Source organism: Carcharhinus amblyrhynchos, chromosome 13, assembly GCF_965287045.1.
Source record: "Carcharhinus amblyrhynchos chromosome 13, sCarAmb.v2.hapA, whole genome shotgun sequence".
NCBI classification, from domain to species: domain Eukaryota; kingdom Metazoa; phylum Chordata; class Chondrichthyes; order Carcharhiniformes; family Carcharhinidae; genus Carcharhinus; species Carcharhinus amblyrhynchos.
The window spans coordinates 58,942,922-58,961,837 of record NC_137336.1 but is presented as its reverse complement, the minus strand read 5'-3'; the positions used below and the strand labels follow the sequence as shown (position 1 = coordinate 58,961,837).

At 41.9% G+C, this 18,916-nt stretch overlaps 1 long non-coding RNA gene and 1 other non-coding gene across 2 annotated transcripts; both read left to right on the top strand.

Annotated features, from left to right (window-relative positions):
• Window positions 1–1,222: 1,222 nt before the first annotated feature.
• LOC145351543 (uncharacterized) lies at window positions 1,223–8,986 on the top strand. Its single transcript, XR_013888422.1, has 5 exons — window positions 1,223–1,261; window positions 5,357–5,420; window positions 6,286–6,353; window positions 7,447–7,563; window positions 8,846–8,986. It is a non-coding gene; the product is annotated as an uncharacterized LOC145351543 (long non-coding RNA).
• On the top strand, window positions 2,215–2,422 carry LOC145352062 (small nucleolar RNA SNORA74). Its single transcript, XR_013888511.1, has one exon. It is a non-coding gene; the product is annotated as a small nucleolar RNA SNORA74 (small nucleolar RNA).
• Window positions 8,987–18,916: the final 9,930 nt, after the last annotated feature.

Sequence of the window (18,916 nt, the reverse complement as noted above, 5' to 3'; positions counted from 1 at the left end):
GCAAATGCTGGAAACCTGAAAGAAAACCTCAACAGGTCTGGCTGCATCTGTGTGGAGAGAGAGAGCGATGATGTGGAGATGCCGGCTTTGGACTGGGGTAAACACAGTAAGAAGTCTCACAACACCAGGTTAAAGTCCAAAAGGTGTATTTGTAGCAAACGCCACTAACTTTTAGAACTGTTGGTATGGTTTAGAAAGCTAGTGGCGTTTGCTACAAATAAACCTGTTGGACTTTAACCTGGTGTTCTGAGACTTATTACGAAGAAAGAGAGACAGAGTTGGGGGGGGGAGTTGCCTCGGAGTTGTAGCGGGTGGGACACAGACCACGCAAAAATCCATTGACCTTGGGCGGGATTTTCCAACCTTGGGGCGAGCACGGCTGGAAAATCCCTCCAACGTCCCAAGTGCCTATGAAGAAGAGTCTGAAGAAGTGTCATTTTGGACTGGAAACATCAATTCTGTCTCTCCCTCGACAGATGCTGCCAGGCCAGCATTTTATTGTTTTTATTACAAGGGACACACACTTGTCCTTTCATCATAAATTGCTTGCGAGAGGTGTGAAAAGAACGATTTCAAACTGAAGTGAGCTGCTCTTATTGATGTTTTGTTTGTACTTCAGTCCCACGCTCCTGATCTACAGGCACCCGGTGCAGAGATGGGAGGAGAGGGATGCCGACCTCCTCGTGAACTTGCTCCTGGGCCTGGCGAGACGCGCCATCAACAGGTCCAGGCAGCGGGCAATCGGGGGGGGCCGTCCTTCCTGACTGTCTGCCCCTCTACCGCGGCTATGTTCACGGCCGGGTGTCCCTGGAGAGGGAGCATGCAGTGTCCACGGGCGCAGTTGACGCCTTCTGCGCCCGCTGGGCACCTCAGGGGCTGGGGTGCGTTATAGACCCCAACAATCACATTTTGATTTGATGTGTGTTAAGTTTCCTTTGTACTTTTGTTTCTGTTCCTTCCTTTTGGGGAGCTGCCCCTTTTACTTTGCCCTAATTTAATTTGAGTTTGTCTATTTGGTTTGACCCAGAAGAAAACTGAAATGGGCTGCACTTTAGTGCAGGTTGGTTTTAGAATTAAATGCAACTCAGATCCTGGCACTTGCCTGATGACTGGAGCAAAGATGGCGAATGGTTTGTCCAAATCATCACAGTCACAAATTACGCATGCGTTTGTTCTTTGTTGAAATATCGCGATGATGACGAGAGCTATTTAAAGGGCCTTCAGGATTTTCGTCGTCCCTTTTGTGTTGGCCGATGAGAAGGTGGGTGATTTGGCGAAGGAATGCAATCCAGTTTAATCCTGTAAAGGCGAGGCCTGCCAAACAGCCCGTTTACCGTAGACTGGTAGAGCAGAGTGTGAGGGATTCGCGTGCAGCTGTATGGAAAGCGGGATGTATTTTAGTTACCGGTAACGATGGGTTTATCTCTGGGACTGAGCAACTGGGCCTCATGGGGCGAATGGCACAGTCGCAGTGACTCTCTGTAACAGTACCCACGGACCCAGTCATTATTTATTTCAATAAAGAAAGCTGCCGGGTAGTTTAATAGATAATTCCTGTTAATGTATGGAATTTGCGAGAAAAGTGTTTTATTTCATAACTGGCTCCAAGAGCACGCTGGATGGGCTAAATGACCTCCTGCTCCTATCTTGTATATTACAAACTTATGTTTTGTATCGCTTTAGGTATTCTGGTAATTAATCTAAATTTCCTGGGTATACTTGTTTCATCTGCAATAGTGATGTCCTCTAGCATCCATGATTTTCAAGTTTTTATTGAAAATTGACTTTTGAGTTTGGTTTTCTTTACAAATTTCCATTGTATAGTTTTGGTTTTCAAAAATGTTTGTTTATTAATGTCACCTGTACAGCATGGTGAAAATGTTCTGAGCTGTGCTGCATTGCAATTTGATCCTGTTGCTCACAAGGTATTGATGGCCAGATGAGCAAAACTATTTTAAATGGAGTTTAGGTTGGGAAGTTCAGAGCTTTGTGTGGTAGGATGTAGAAATGGTTTGAGAAGGTGGCTTAAGTGGACACAAGGTAATTGGATGTTCTGTACATTCTCATGTTGGCTTTTGGGTTGGTGGTTAATTCTTGAATTTTTTAAAAGATGCATTCTCTGCCTGCTGCTGTAGTTCAATCTTTATTCTCTACTTGCTGTCAGAATAAATTGCTGCCTGTTGCATATTGTCAGGTTGCATTTGATAAGATTCTACCAGTGGTAAGTCAGCTGTCCAGTGCTCTACTGTGCCTGTGCCAGTGTTAACTGCTGGGAAATGAATTGTGCTGCCCTCTCTCTCCCTGGCTGTTTTCTGTTGCTGTTTTGGTAATGGTTTACTCCAGGTCTGGGCAGTGCCAAGCATCCTTTGAGAGTAGACCACTTGTCACTGGTGTAAGTGGTCTTAGTTTGGTTGCATACATGTTGTTCAAGTAGTTACAAAGAACAACCCAGCACGGGAAACAGGCCCTTTGGCCCAACGAGCCCGTGCCGCCGCATCCTCCTACACCTACCCTGCCCTACGTGTATGCGAGTGGAACCCCTAACTTAGCCAGATTCAGGGGAGAATAGTGTCAATTTGGTATACCAATCAGCCTAAGAGCTGTGCTTTCTCAATGCTTCATTGAGGAAGCATGTTGAGCAGACTACCATGGCTGACAAAGGAAGTCAGGATAGCATAAAAGCAAAGGAAAGAATACCATGTGGAGGAATAATGGTAAGACATAACCCTTTAAAAGCAAACAGAGGACAGTTAAGGGTGAAGAAAATGAAATGAGGGTAAGCTAGCTATAAAGAGATTGCAAGATCTTTTAGATAAGAGGCAAGAATGAATGTTGGACTTCTGGAGAAGTAGTAATGGGATATTAATGGCAGGAAGTGAATGGGTACTTTGCATCAGTCTTCAGTGGAAGACACCGGCAACAGCAGCTTCAAGAGATTTGGGGGCAAAAGTAAATGTAGTTCCATCACTCAAGGGAGGCATGGTGGCAGTTGTTAGCACTGCTGCCTCATAGCACAGGGACCTGGGTTTAATTGCTGGCTTGGGTCACTATCTATTTGCATATTCTGCCCATACATGTTTCCTCCCACAGTCCAGAAATGTGGGTTAGGTGGATTGACCATGCTAAATTGACCCTTAGTGTCAGGGGACTAGCTGGAGTAAATGCCCATGGGGATGGGACTTGAGTGGGATTGTGGTTGTTGAGGGCAAATGGACTTCTGCACCAGAGATTAAGATACTAGGGAAGCCAGAAAGTCTGAACTGGATCCATCACCTGGACTAGATGGAACTCTTAAGATGATAGCTGAGGGGATTGATTTTTTAGAATCAGTGGAGTCAGGGAAGGTCCCAGAGGATTAGAAAGACTAACACACTGTTTAAAGGAGGGAGGCAGAAGATGGGAAATTATCAGCCTGACCTCAGTTGTGGGTAAGATCTTGAAGTCCATTGTTAAAGTTGAAATTGCAGAGTAGTTGAATAAGGCTGGGTCAGCTTGCTTTTGTTAAAGGGAGGTCATACCTGACAAATCTGTTTGAATTGTTCAGGGATAGCTAAAGTTAGGCAAAGGAGAGGTAGTGGACGTGATCTGTTTGCATTTCCAGAAAGCCTTGACAAGGTTCCTTACAGGAGACTGCTAAACAAGCAAACAGCCAATAGTGGTAAAGGCAGGGACTGGCAGACAGAAGGCAGTGAGGATAAAGGACCCTTTCAAGATGGCAGCTAGTGACTAGTGTTCCATACATATGAAAAGTTGTTCCAACACTGACTATATGTATTAATAATTTGGAAGATGATACAGAGCATGGTTACTAAATTTGCAGGTCCCTTGTGTAGAGGGACAGGTAATGTTGAAGTGGGGAGGCTGCAAAATAACTTGGGCAGGTGAGAAGAGTGAGCAAAGTGGCAGATGGTGCACATCGTGGGAAAGAGCTTATGCACCTTGGTAGGAAGAATGTGGGTGTAGATTTTTAAATAAGGAAAGGCTTTGGAAATCTGAAGTACAAGGGGTTTGGGAGTCCTGGTTCAGAACTCTATGGTTAATGTTGCAGGTTTAGGTGGCAGTTAGGAAGGAAAATTCAATGTTAGCATTTGTTTCTAGAGGGCTAGTATACAAGAGCAGGGATGTACTGAGGCTGTATAAGGCTCTGATCAGACCCCACTTGAAATATTGACAGTTTTCCTTTCCATACCTAAGGAAGGATGTGTGGCCTTGGGGGTGAAAGGAGGTTCATGAGAATGATCTCAGGAATGAAGGGTTTGTTGTCTGAGGAGGCTGGGCCTATACTCAAGGAGTTTAGTAGGATGGGGGTATCATTGGTGAGGATGTTTCTACTAGTAGGAGTGACTAGAGCTCAAAGACACAACCTCTGGAGATCTTTAAAATTGAGATGAGGGATTTCTTTGGCTAGACGGTGGTGAATCTGGAACTCTTTGCTAGAAGGCTGTGGGGGCCAGGTCATTGAGTGTCTTTAAAAGTTCTTGATCAATCAGGGTTATGGGGAGGAGAATCATAATGATACAGACTTGATGGGCCAAATAGCTAATTTGGCTCCATGTCTTATAGTCTTGTGCTTTGATTTATTAGGAAATTAATAGTTTTGAGGGAGCAAGTCCCATGAATGATTACCTGCTGCCTAGTGAAATTCTTATCAACAGTGTGTAAATGACATGCAGTTCAGATAGTCAGACTTGCATGTCATATCCTGAGTTTTGTCTGTTATTGTAGGTTAACAACCTTACATTATTTAACTGCTTTGTGTCCTTATTCAACCTGTTTGAGAAATGAGCAATCATGTGGCTTCCTTGTTAGATGGAGTTACTGATTTGATTTGCACTAAATGGCATGATGTCTGAAGATTTTCTTGACTTGGGATTGACTGGATTTTAGTTTCTTTGGTCAAAGTTGAAGAACATTAATTGTTGCAGCAGACTGGCTTCTTGGCTTCAATGGCAGTAATTAGCATTGCTTCAGTGCCAGGGACCTGGGTTTGATTCCTGGTTTAGGTGATTGTGGAGTCTGCATGCTCTGTCCAGGTTTCCTCAGCAGTCCAAAAGATGTGCTGGTTTGGTGCATTGGCCATGCTAAAGTGTCCCTTGGTGTACCTGAACAGGTGCTGAGGTGTGGTGACAAAGGGATTTTCACTAACCACCATTGCACTAATATAAGCCAATTTGTGGCATTTTTCAAATTCCACTGTGGAGTGCAAATGAACTCTACTTCTAGGTCCAGGGCAACTAGATCTGTTATTTGACTGTTTTGTCAGTTTAAAAAATGACATTCCAGACTAACAACAAGTCCTTAGTAATTCCTTGCTTGATTGATTTCTAATGTGTAAAGTGTTTGTTTTTCTTTGCAGCTTTATCAAGTCATTTGTGCAGCTGCAACATAGCAAGAAACATGAACTTCAACTATCAATCCAGGTGTTGTGGAAACTATTCATTATGATTTGGGCTGTGCTCTGTTGGCAGATTGCAGGAGTCTAATTTTGAAATCTGCATATTCAAATTGTCTTATTGCATCATTTGCTTTGCTGTACAAGAGCTGTGCAGTGGACAAAAACCCTGTCCCCAAGCCTCAGTTATTCAGTTAGATTGTGGCTGAACTTCTAAATTAACTCCATTTTCCTGCTTGGCCCTCTAATGCTCAGGAATCTTACTGATCGGTCTTGAATGGATAACTGTGCTTTAAGTTCTGGATACTCAAGATTTGTAGCTATTCAGTAATGCTTTGATTAAACTAGTGAGGAAAAATTGTACTTTTGCATTTCCTGTCTTATGCTTTTTCCTCTACATGACCCATCAGTGAACCCTGTGTAAATAATCAAACAGAAGATGTTTTGTCTGAGTTCTGTTTGATTTCCTTTTCATTGACCTGCACTTTACTTCAGCTTCCTGGTAGGCAGCAAGTTTCACTTCATTAAAGTTTCAGCAGTATGAAGATAAACTTGGATTTTATGAAATAACAAAACTGTAGATGCTGGGGACCTGAACCAGAGAATCCTGGAAAAATTTAGCAGGTCTGGCAGTATCTGTGGAGAGAAATGTTATATCCAAAATGACTTCAGAATTTCAAAGAGCAGCTTTCAGATTCTGAAGTCCCATTGGACCTGAAATGTTGACTGTTTGTTTCTCTCAGCTATTGCTTATCATTTCAGTGTCATTGCTGCAAGTGAAACACAAATCTGCAGTGGGATGTCACATTAGAATTCTGCAAGTCTGGTCATAGCTGAGTTCTTGTCTTATTCTTTTAAATTGACTTTTGAAGTAAACAATTTCTAATCTGCAGGATGGGACTGCCTGAATGGAAAGGCTGGAAGTGGTTCCCTCAAGATGAGGATTAAGGTGGTTCTTGCTGTAAGTATGTTGGTGTACAATTCTGTCTAAATGATTAGATACCAGTCATAGCAATATAATGTATTTAAAACACTGACATCAGTTTCTGCCACCCTTGTATTTATACTCAATTAGTAGAGAAAGCTGTCAGATTTGTGTTCAATCTGACTGAGTTTCAAAAACAGTACTTTGTGGAAATGTCCATCTCCCTTTCAGTTGAAAAGTTGTCTGAGCTTTAAAATGAATTTTCATGTTAAACTCAAGTATTTTCAAGCTGCCTGACTAGTTGGGAACCAGAAGGATCCAAAAGGAGCAATTTTCCTGTCAGCTCAGTGTTCAAGGAGTTTGCTTGTACATCAATATTTATGTGCATTTCCTGACTGCAGTTTAGGTGCAGCAGCAGAAATGTGCTAGTTCTCAGGTTTGCAGTTGTTCAATCATGAATGAGATGCTGTGAACTAGGTCATGTCTTGTATGGCTTGTATTTCCAACAGGAGTTGGGGGTGGGTGTTGGGAACCAAGTAGTACAATCACTGCATTGACCTGACCTTGCTGTGATAATCAAGACTTGGGATATTATAAACAGGAATTTGGCACAGGATGCAGTGGCTTTTACTCACAGCTGCCTGACTAAAGACCTGTAACATTTTAAATTCAGATTGTGTGGATTTTAAACTTTAGAAATATTTTGTATTATGCTCTTGCTCAAACCCTCACTTGTGGCCTGGTCTCCTTTTCTGCAGGCCCTTGGAAAAGTTCCACTAAGATGTTAGGAGTTTGGGGCCCTGATTGGCTCATGTGTATCTAGCTTTAGCTGTCAGCATGTAGAGCAGTCCAAGCATGCTGAGGCAGCAGTGATAACTCTAGCATGCCTGTACTGGTTTCACTGCCACACTAGGTTAGGCCTGTATACAAGTGGACAATATTTTTCATGGGTAGCCTGAACCTTTCATAGGCCTTGTACCCCCTCATCTTGATAAAATGAAGCTACTTAATAAACTTTGGTTTAACATGACATTTCATTGCATTTGGAAAATGCATGTGCAGCTGTTGGGTAAATGCTGCTTGTCATCCAGAGACCATGTGCTCTAACATGTGAATTGTTGTTTTTCAGGAGCACCATGGCAATAGGCTTGCTTCAGTCATCAATGTTGATACCTGATGGATTGTCATCCTGATAAACCAGCTATTGCTGTTTGAGAATGGATTCTCCAGCTGTCTCTGCTGTTAGGTGAGCTTTCTGGGAATGAAGGACTGATTCCTCCCTTTTCAGTGCATTAATAACATGGGAATATTCCCATGTGTTTGGAGAATGCCCAACAGGCAGTGGATTTCTTTCCATTTTCAAATATTAATTTGAGCTTTTGGGCAATAACATTAAAATCATGAGAATCCCTAAGTGTAGGTGGTGACCATTTGGCTCATTATCATCGTCAGTACAGACTCAGTGTATCTTGCCTGATTCTCCCCTGCCCTGTCTCTAACACCACAATTTACCATGGCCAATCCACCTAATTGGCATATCTTTGGAGTGGGGAGAAACCAGGAGAAGTAACAGATACCCAGACAGCAGGTGAGCATGCAAACTCCAGTCAGCCAAGGCTGGAATTGGACCCAGGTTCTTGGTGCTGAGCAGCAGTGATATCTACTGTGTAACCCTAGAACTGTCTACAATTTGTAATCTAAATGATTGTATGTGAGAAACACAGCTCACAGTTAAACAACTTAGTCAAGTCAAGTTCTGAAGGAGCAAGATTTTATTTGACGTTCTTGCAAGACCGGGTGTCTAGCAAAATAGGCACACCTCACATAAATTTGCAGCACATTTTATACTTTTTTACAAGCATTGTAATGGCTTTGCAATGTGATGTTCTCCCCTAATTGGTGGTCCCTGTCCCATCTGTGTTGTCATTCCCCTATTGGCTTGAGGTGTCATCCCCTCTACCCCATCTAACAATGTGTCCTGTTATCACAAGAGTGCATTAGCAAACTCATCCATCTTATCCAATACTGTTACATGTCCAGTTCAGATTGGCAGTAATCAATCCTTTGCCAACTTAATCACTGCTGTCCTGACTATCTCAGTGACCCCTTCCCCCTTTTATGCTTAGTTGTATAAACAACACATCTTGCAGACCATTTGCTTTTTATAACGTGGGCCTCTTACATTCCTGCAGGATGTGGTGTATGCTTCACTGCACATCACATCTCTGATGTTATCTCTACATTACAGGCAGTCTTTTTATTATCCCTAAGTATTGCTGTGTTAGCAGCATCGAACCTTATGTCCTATGTTGGTGACTAAACTCACAGTTGTTTCCATAAAGTGGGTTATCAATATGCCTAACTATATCCAATCCATTTAACTTTAAGCTATTTCTCTATGCTCTACCAATATGTGTTAACAACATCTTTACCTATTGCTCACATTGTAGTACTGTAAAATGATTGGTTTGCTTTGGTTTGGATCATTATGCATTAGTTTACAACAAGAATATACTTCTCCTTTTCAGTGTCTTGTGTACACAGCATGCATTGAGGTGGTTTGAAAATGACATCAGCATGGAGTGCTCTGCTAAATGAAGAACATGGTGGATCTCTTCAGTCACAGTAATCAGACTGCAGTGTTGCATAAATAAAAGCAAATAACAAAACCTTGTGTGCTATTGAATTAATAGATGCAAGCTGAAAATGACTAAATTTGAGACTGCAGCATTTGGGAGGATATTGCAAGTTTCTGCAATATGGCATTGGTATACTTAAATGTGTTTTGGTGTTAAACCATGCAAATTGATAGCATCCTAATATTGGAGGTTTGAAATAAAGTAACCATAAGTCAAATTGGGGTTAGTATCTACATGCAGACTGGTGCTAGCTTTAGAGGTTGAAAGTTCATGAGAATGATCCCAGCAATTAAGGCTTAATGTGTTTAATTCTGGGTCTGTACTTGATGGAGTTTAGGATGGGGGGCGGGGGTGGAGAATCTGGGTGTAGAACAGATATTTCTGTTAGTAGATGAAGAGGACATGACCTCAGTAAAAAGGGGAGGAATTTCTTCCACCAGAGGGCATGAATGTGAAATTCATTGCCACAGATGACTCTAGAAGCCAAGTCATTCTTTGAAAACAAAGGTTCTTGATAGTAAGGGGATCAATGGTTATGGAGTGAAAGGTTGAAAAATATCAGCCTAACCAAATTGTGGGGTAATTGTGTCTGGGTAACCACCATCTAGAATTTGTACTAGTACTCTGATTAAGTCAGATGTAATCCTTCTATTACATTTGGTCTGCATTGAATCCTACTTCATTGCATTTTCTTCCATCAAAAGTCAATTTTTAACTACCTGGTGAATGTAAATCAGATGCAAGCCTCCCATCCCTTGACTGCCTACACTTCCTGCTGCCTTGGCAAAGCAGCCAGTATAATTCACTCCCTTTTTCCTTTGGGGGGAGAGGTACAGAAGTCTGAGATCATGTAACAACTGACTCAAGAACAGCTTCATCACTGTCAGGCTCAAATGGATGCATCTTGCATTAAGTTAATCTTTCTTGCACTATAAAATCACTACATTCTGCACTCATTTCCTTTGAATAGTATGTTTTGTTTGTAGTACATGTGATAACGCAATCAAAAGATGCCAGATTTGATTGTCTAGTGAATGAACTGTAGAGAAGCCATTAAATAGGACAGAAGCACAACATGGGAGATCATGTAGGTCTGACAGCATTTGGAGAGAAGGGAGCAAATATTGAGTGGATGATTTTGGCAGAGTTGAAGACAGAAAATAAGACAGGAGGAGCTTGTAATTGGACAAAGGAAATGTTAAAGGTGCTAAAAGCATCCATTAAGTGATTGGAGCAAGGTACAGATTGTTATGGGGTTATTTTGTAACACTTGCCTTATTCGGGTCAGTCATTTGGTGACAGCTGGACACGGGAATCAGTGACATCCGCCAGATGGTACCATGGCCAAAGGCAGAAGCGGGGTTGATCGAGTGTACAATACAGCCTTTGTCACGGTTTGCAGACAAGCAGAATGTCAGATCACTGAGAACAGTGTCAGGTAAGGTTTTTTTTGCTCGAGTGTGCAGAGCTGTTTCTCTTTAGTCATCACATATGTAATCTGTGATGTTTACTAACAAAACTACACCTGTATAAGTGGCAACACAACAGATCCAACAATATTTACAATAACATACCACACTTGTGCAACCTGGGAGTAGTACTGCTTGCTGTCTGACCATGCAGGGCATGGTAGATTTAATTTTAAGTCTTTAGGTGTATGTAAGCCTGTTCCTTGTCTTCCTTATGCGCAGTGATCTCAACACTAGATGTGATGGAACATCAACATCCATTCATTTCTTCACAGCGGGTGTAGTAATTCATGTTCCAATTGGGCACTTTTGCAGCCTTCCAGACTTACTACTGAGTTCAACAAAATATAGACTAATCATGTGGGCCAGAGGATATGATTGTTCTTTCTACAGCCTTGATGGACACAATGCCCATCAACTATCCCCAAAGGACAAGTTATCACATATATTAATTTTCTTTAACAGATTTGAAGGTCCAAAAGTGTTAGAATCCATACAGAAAAAAGTCATTTGGCCAATTGAATCTGCACCAACAACAATCCCACCCAGGTCCTATCTCTAGCCCCATGTATTTATCCTGCAAATCCCTTTGACACTAAGGGGCAATTTAGCATAGCTAATCCACACATCTTTGGAGTGTTGGGGGAAACCAGGGCACCGAAAAGAAACCATGCTGACAGTGACCTGTGGCTGGAATTGAACCTGGGTCCCTGGTGCTGTGAGGCAGCTGTGCTAACCACCATGCTGCCCCTGAAAAAGTGGGTTGGAAGCAAGGGCAAGATTTCAAAATTGGAATAAAAAGAATGAAAAATGATAAAAATAGATGAATGAGGTGAGAAGAAACTAAGAAATGGGGTGCAGGTTGTAGGGAGAATTCACACCCTGAAGTTGAATTCAGTGGTAAGTGCAAGGCTGCAAAAGTGTCCAATTGGAAGATGAGGTGCTGTTCCTGCAGTTTGCACTAAGGTTCACTGAATAGTGCCAAAGGCTGTGGATGGCAAGCAATAAGAAGGTTTGGGTGCTGCTTCCAAATGGACTGAAGGCATTCTGCAAAACAGTCACCCTGTCTGCCTTTGGTCTCTGATGTAGAGTAGATTGCATTGGGAGCAGCAGATGCACTAGGTCAGATTGAAGGAGGTGCATATGGAAGCACTGCCTCACCCGAATGTCATGATGTGGAGATGCTGGTGTTGGACTGGGGTGAACACAGTAAGAAGTCTGACAATACCAGGTTTAAGTCCAACCGATTTATTTGATGGTAAACTCACGAGCTCTCGAGGCTTAACTCTTCATCAGGTGAATGAAGAGTTCTGGCCTCAAAGCATATAACAGCACAGACAGTTTGCAGATTACTGTACTCTAATTAGTAATCTGCAAACTGTCTGTGCTTTATATGCTCTGTCTGAGGCCAGAACTCTTTTACCTGACAAAGAGGTAAACCTCGAAAGCTTGAGTTTACTATCAAATAAATCAGTTGGACTTAAACCTGGTGTTGTCAGACTTCTTACTGTGTTCACCTGAATGTCAGTAGTGGCAACAGAAGGAACCAATATCCCATTAAATAATAGGATATTGGCTTCTTAAACAGGCTGCATTTTACTGTTTTAAATATCTCACCCTGGCTGCCAGTTTTAGTGCAGATGTATTCATTTGTATTGAAGACCAAACTTCACTGCTTCAATCTGTGTGGCTCTACTATTCCAATGTCAGTGTTTCACCATGCAGTCACCTGAAACTTAGTTGTCCAAACCAGCCTCCCATCCATTGACTCTGTCTACACGTCCCACTGCCTCGGCAAAGCAGCCAGCATAATTAAAGACCCTACCCATCCCAGACATTCTCTCTTCCACCTTCTTCCATTGGGAAAAGATACAGAAGTCTGAGGTCACGTGCCAACCAACTCAAGAACAGCTTCTTCCCACTGCTGTCAGACTTCTGAATGGGCTTACCTTGCACTAAGTTAATCTTTCTCTACACCCTAGCTGTGGCTGTAACACTACATTCTGCACTCTCTCCTTCTCTATGAACAGTATATTGTATAGTGTACAAGAAACAATACTTTTCACAATGTTAATACATGTGACAGTGATAAATCAAATCAAATTGCTGATCATAACCTATCCCCTGTGCTGCCTGACATGTTGCTGCAAGGGTTCTTTCTCTTTGTGTTGCAGTCCCCATGCAGTCATGGCCTTGGGCATTTTAAACCCTCTTCAACCTGCTATTGATAGCTATCTCTTCAGCCACATGCTCTGGAATAACCTCTCTATATATCATGCCCTCTACAGCTCCAAACCCTATGTGGTCACTCACTCTCACTCCCAATATTTTTCTCCATTAGGAATCATAGAACCCTACAGTGCAGAAAGAGGCCCTTCGGCCCATCGAGTCTACACCGAACACAATCCCACCCAGGCCCTACCCCCATATCCCGACATATTATACCCACTAATCCCTCTCACTTACGCATCCCTAGACACTAAGGGGCAATTTCTTAGCATAGCCAATCAACCTGACCCGCACATCTTTTGGACTGTGGGAGGAAACCGGATCACCCGGAGGAAACCCACGCAGACACAAGGAGAATGTGCAAACTCCACACAGACAGTGACCCGGGCCAGGAATCTTCCCTGATGTAAAGTACAGAATATAAAATAAAATGCCGGAAATGCTCAGCAGTCAGACAGTGGCTCGAGAGAAGCACGTGATGAATATTGAGGATTAGGATGCTATAGATTGTGGATTTGGGAGTTATCATTTATTGCATTCACATGCAATTATCCTAAAGTCGATATCTGGATGATGTATTAAATAAGCATCAGTTGCCTGTGGCTCTTCTAACATTTCATTTCTACCTCCCACCCTTTTCCAGTTGGATCATGCTAACATGGAAACAAAACCAAAAGTGTTTTTATTGTGGGAATAAAAAACTAATCATTAAGCACTTTGTGTTCAGAATATTTAATGGAAACCCATTGCATTTAGTACAGCAACACCACTGTTATTGATAGTTTCCTTGGTTGCAACATTTTTGGTAAATTATCCTCAGTTTGCTATTAGATGGAATTTTTATCATAAAATTAATATCCAATAAGTCTTAATTTTACGCATCTTAAAGTTTGCTTTGAATTTAACTACTGAGAAGTTTGGTAAATACTTCAATCATCCAGAACTTTTGATTTCTAGTGATCCATAAGCTAAATACATTAATTTGATTAAAATAGCAAATTACACATTCTACCAGACACTTGGCCATTTGCTAAATATGTTTTGGCAATTCTGAATTTTTGTCTTGTAGCTCCCAAAAATCATTTCAAACAATTAAAAACTTTTTCAGGTTAAATGAAGATTGCAGAGCCTTGTTCCAGTGAATGGAGGGATGCATCAATTGTGGGACTTGGAGTAAAAGCGGCAGACAAATTTTGATACTGATTGAATGTCCATGGGCTGGTAGAATAGAGTTGGGAATAAGAAAAGAGCTTCCGATAATGGAGGACGGAGAAACAACAGTCGAATGCTGACAAAGAAAAGGAGACTGCAACTTGAATAGATTATGCAATGAAGTAAAGACCACATTTATTTTTCTAATGTCCAAAGATGTGCGGGTTACGGTGTTTGACGTGGAAAATTGCCCCATAATGACAGGGAGAATAGCAGGGTAAATACATGCTAAGGGGATAGGGATTGTTGCAGAGCAGACATAATGGGCCAAATGGCCTCCTTCTGCACTGTAGGGATTCTATAGCAATAGAATCTGATCATCTGCTTCCATCATCCTCTTAGCTAGCCAGATCCAGGTCATCACCATTTGTGTAAAAAAAAAGTAGCATCCCTCAGCATCTTAGATTTAAACTTCTTTATAAATCTGTGTCCCATAGTTCTTGTGCTATCAGCTAATAGAAACAGCTATTCTTTTGTCTACCTTATCTAAAACTGCCATAATCTTGTACACTTCTATCAAATTTGTCTTCAGTTTCCTTTTTAACAAGGAGAACCATCCCAGGTTAACTAAATCAAAAGCAAATACTGCGGACCCTGGAAACTCAAATAAAAATTGAAAATGCTGGAAAAACGCAGCAGGTCTAGCAGCCTCGCTGAAGAAAGAGAAACTGACTTAATGTTGTTTCAGGGCTCTGAAAATGCTCTCTGACCTGATTTTTACCAGCATTTTTTGTTCTCTCATCTTATCTTGTAACCAAAATCTTTCATCCTAGAATCTTTTATTCTGGTAATTCTCCTCTGCACCTCTGTGTGAGCTCCTTATGCTTAAATCACAAACAAATAGCATGCAGGGAAGCAAATAGAATGTTGGTCTTTATTTCAAAGGGAATAGAGTATAAAAATAGGGAAGTCTTGCTAAAATGATAAAAGGCACTAGTTAGATCACACTTGGAATACTGCAAACAGTTTTGGTCCCCTTATCTGAGGAGAGACAAAAACCATAGAATCCTATAGTGCAGAAAGAGGCCATTTGGCCCATCAAGTCTGCACCAACCACAAAGTATACTGGCATTGGGTGCAGTCCAAAGAAGTTTCACTAGATTGATTCTGGGTATGGAGGGGTTTTCTTATGAGAGATTGAGTAGGTTGGATCAGTACTAATTGGGAGTTTGGAAGAATGAGAGACTATCTTGTTGGGACGTATGATTCTCAGGGAGTTTGACTAGGTAGATCTGAGATGTTGTTTCCCTTTGTGGGACAGTCTAGGACCAGAGGGCATAATCTGAGTGAGGGGTCTCCCATTTAAAACAGATGATGAATTTCTTCTCTCAAAGGGAATGTTTTTCCACAGAGAGCTACAGAGGCTGGGTCATTAAGTAGGTTCAAAGCTGGGATAGACATTTTTAATCAGTAAGAGACTCGAGGAATACAGGAATAATGCAGAAAAGTAGAGATGAGGATTATCAGATCAGTCATGATCACATTGAGTGGACCAGACTCAATGGGCCAAATGGCCTACTTCTGCTCCTATGTCTTATGCTCTTATTGTTCCTTAAGTATGGTGAATTATATACAACACTCTAGTTGAGATCTTACCAGAACTTTTTAAAGGTTCAGAATATAACTGCCCTGCTTTTTATTTAACGCCTCTGTTTAAGAAGCCCTAGCTTTGCTGAAAATAATTTTTTATTCTTTCATGGGATGTGGGCGTCACTGCCCGGGCCTGCATTTGTTGCACATCCTAATCACCCTTGAGAAGATGGTGGTGAACTATCTTCTTGAATCACTGCAGTTCATCTGGTGCAGGCTAAGAAGTGAGTTCCAGGATTTTGATTCAGTGACAGTGAAGGAATGGTGCTACATGGTGTGTAATTTGGAGGGGAACTTGCATGTGGCCATGTTTCCATGTGTCTGTTACTCTTGTCTTTTGAGGCAGTAAAGGTCATGAGTTTGAACATAGAACATTACAGCACAGTACAGGCCCTTTGGCTTCAATGTTGTGCCAAGCTATGTCTCATCCTAAGATCCCATCCCTATAGTTCTGGATTGCTCCATGTGCCTATCCAATAATTGCTTGAAAATTCCTAAAGTGTCCGACTCCACTATCACAGCAGGCAGTCCATTCCACACCCCAAACACTCTGAGTGAAGAATTTACCTTGGACATCCCTCCTATATCTCCTACCATGAACCTCATAGTTATGCCCCCTAGTAACAGCTACATCCATCCAAGGAAATAGTCTCTGCACGTCCACTCTATCAATCCCTCTCATCATCTTATAAACCTTTATTAAGTGGCCTCTCATCCTCCTCTGCTCCAAAGAGAAAAGTCCCAGCTCCCTCAACCTTTCCTCATAAGACCGACCCTCCAAACCAGGCGACATGCTGGTAAATCTCCTCTGCACTCTCTCCAATGCTTCCACATCCTTCTTATAATGAGGTGACCAGAACTGAACACAATATTCCAAATGTGGTCTCACCAATGTCCTGTATAATTGCAGCATAACCCCACGCTCTTAAACTCAAACCCCCTGTTAATAAATGCTAACACACTATAAACCTTCTTCACAGCTCTATCCACTTGAGTGGCAACCTTCAGAGATCTGTGGATATGAACCCCAAGATCTCTCTGTTTCTCCATGTTCCTTAGAACACTGACATTGACCCTATAGTCTGCATTCAGGTTTGTCCTACCAAAATGAATCACCTCACACTTATCAGTTTGGAAGGTGATGTCAGAGGAGCCATGGTGAGTTGCTGCAATGCATCTTGTAAATGGTACACAGGGCTGCCACTCTGCATTGGAGAGGGAGGAAGTTAAGGTACATAAGTTGATGGAGTGTCGATCAAGTTGGGCGCGGTGTCCTGAATTGCGTCAGGCTTCTGAAATGATTAGAATTACATTCATTTGGCAAGTGGAGAATATCCATCACATTCCTGACTTGTGCCTTGTAGATGTTGAAGACATTTTGAGGAGTCAGACGGTGTACTACTTGCTACAGAATTCCCAGCCTCTGACCTGTTCTTGTAGCCACAGTATTTACATGGCTATCCAGTTCAGTTTCTCACCAGTGGTCATCCCAGGATATTGATAGAAGGGGGATTCAGTGATGGTAAATGTTGAGGGAAGATGGTTAGATTCTCTCTTGTTGGAGATGGATATTGCCTGACACTGTGTGGTGTGAATGTTACTGCCTCTAAATGGCCTATGCCTGAATGTTATCCAAATCATAGTCATAGAACTCTACCACATGAAAAAAGGCCCTTTGGCCTATTGTGCCTGCACCAGTCAAAGACAAACTATCCAACTATTTTAATCCCATTTTCCAGCACTTGTCCTATAGCCTTGTGTGCCTTGGCATCATAAGGACACATCTAAATACTTTTTAAATGTTATGAGGGTCTTTGACTCCAACACCTTTCAGGCAGTGAGTTCCAGACTCCCACCACCCTTTACATGAAAAAGTTTTTCCTCACATCCCCTCTAAACTTTCCTTAAATTTATGCCCTGTTGTCATTGATCCTTCCACCCAGGAGAAAAGTTTCTTCTTGTCTACTTTATCGATATTCTATATAATTTTAAACATCTCAATCTTGTTCTCCCTCTGTTTCCCCTGCTCCAAGAAAAACAATCCCAATCTCTCTTCATAACTAAAACTCTCCAGCCAGGCAACACCCTGGTAAATCTCTTCTTTCCAGTGCTATCACATCCCTCCTTTGATATGGATTCGAGAACTGCACATAACACATAATTAGCTGTGACCTAACCAAAATTTTATATAGTTCCAGCATAACCTCCCTGCTCTTTAACTCAATGCCTTGGGTGATAAAAACAAGTATACCATATGTCTTCTTAGCCACCTTCCCCGTCTGTCCTCCTAACTTAAGGGAGCGGTGTACACACATACACACCAAAGTCCCTCCGACACTAGGTGCTTCCCAGGGCCCTGCCATTCCTCATGCCTTGTTTGTCCTGCCCAAGTGCATTTCTTCACACCTATTCAGATTGAATTCCATTTGCCACTGATCAGCCCTGCTGACCAGCCCCTCTTTATCCTCCTGTAATCTAAGGCTATCCTTCTTACTACCTACCACCCTACCAATTACTGCATGTGGGCACAGGCTGCATCAGCAATCATTGTGACTAGTACTGAACATTGTATCCGTGAACATTTCTCTGCTGACCTGATGATAAAGGGAAGGTCATTGACAAAGCAGCTGATGATGGTTGAGCCCAGGATACTACCCTGCAGAAATGTCCTGAGTCTGAGACTATTGTCCTGTAGTAGTCATAAACATCTTCTTTTGTGCTATGTATGACTCTAACTATTGAGACTTTTCTCTCTGATTGACATTGACTTCAGTTTTGCTAGGGCTGCTTGATGCCACACTGAGTCAAATGCTGCTTTGATATCAAGGGCAGTCACTTCCATTTCCCTCTTGAGTTCAGCATTTTTCCCATGTTTGGACAAAGACTGAGGTCGGAAGCCAAATGCGCTGTAGTACCCAAACTGAGTGTCAGTGAGAGGGTTACTGCTGTCTAGGTGTCACTTGGTAGCACTGTCAACAGTCACTTCCATTACTTTATTAATAATTGAGAGGAGTCTGTTGGGGTGGTAATTTACCAGAGTGGATTTATCCTGCCTTTTGTGGACAAATCATATATTCCCTCCTTGATGGATAGATGTCAGTGTTGTGCCTGTACTTGGACAACTTGGCTAGTTGAGCGGCTAATTCTAGGGCAGAAATCTTCAATACTATTGCCAGATGATGTCAGCATCTATAGACTTTGCAGTATAGTACAATATGTTCTGCATCTTCAAGTGTCTGTACACATTGTTTAAAACTGTGCCATTAAATCTATGTTGCCTACCCTTCCTGCCAAAATGCTTCACCTCACAATTCTATATATTAAATTCCATCTGCCACTTGCCTGCCCATTTTGCTAATATATTTGTGTAATGTTGCAGATGATTAGTGTTGTTCACACTGCTTACCAATTCTCCAAATTTGATCTCATTGAAATTTTACTCTGCATTTCAATGTCCATG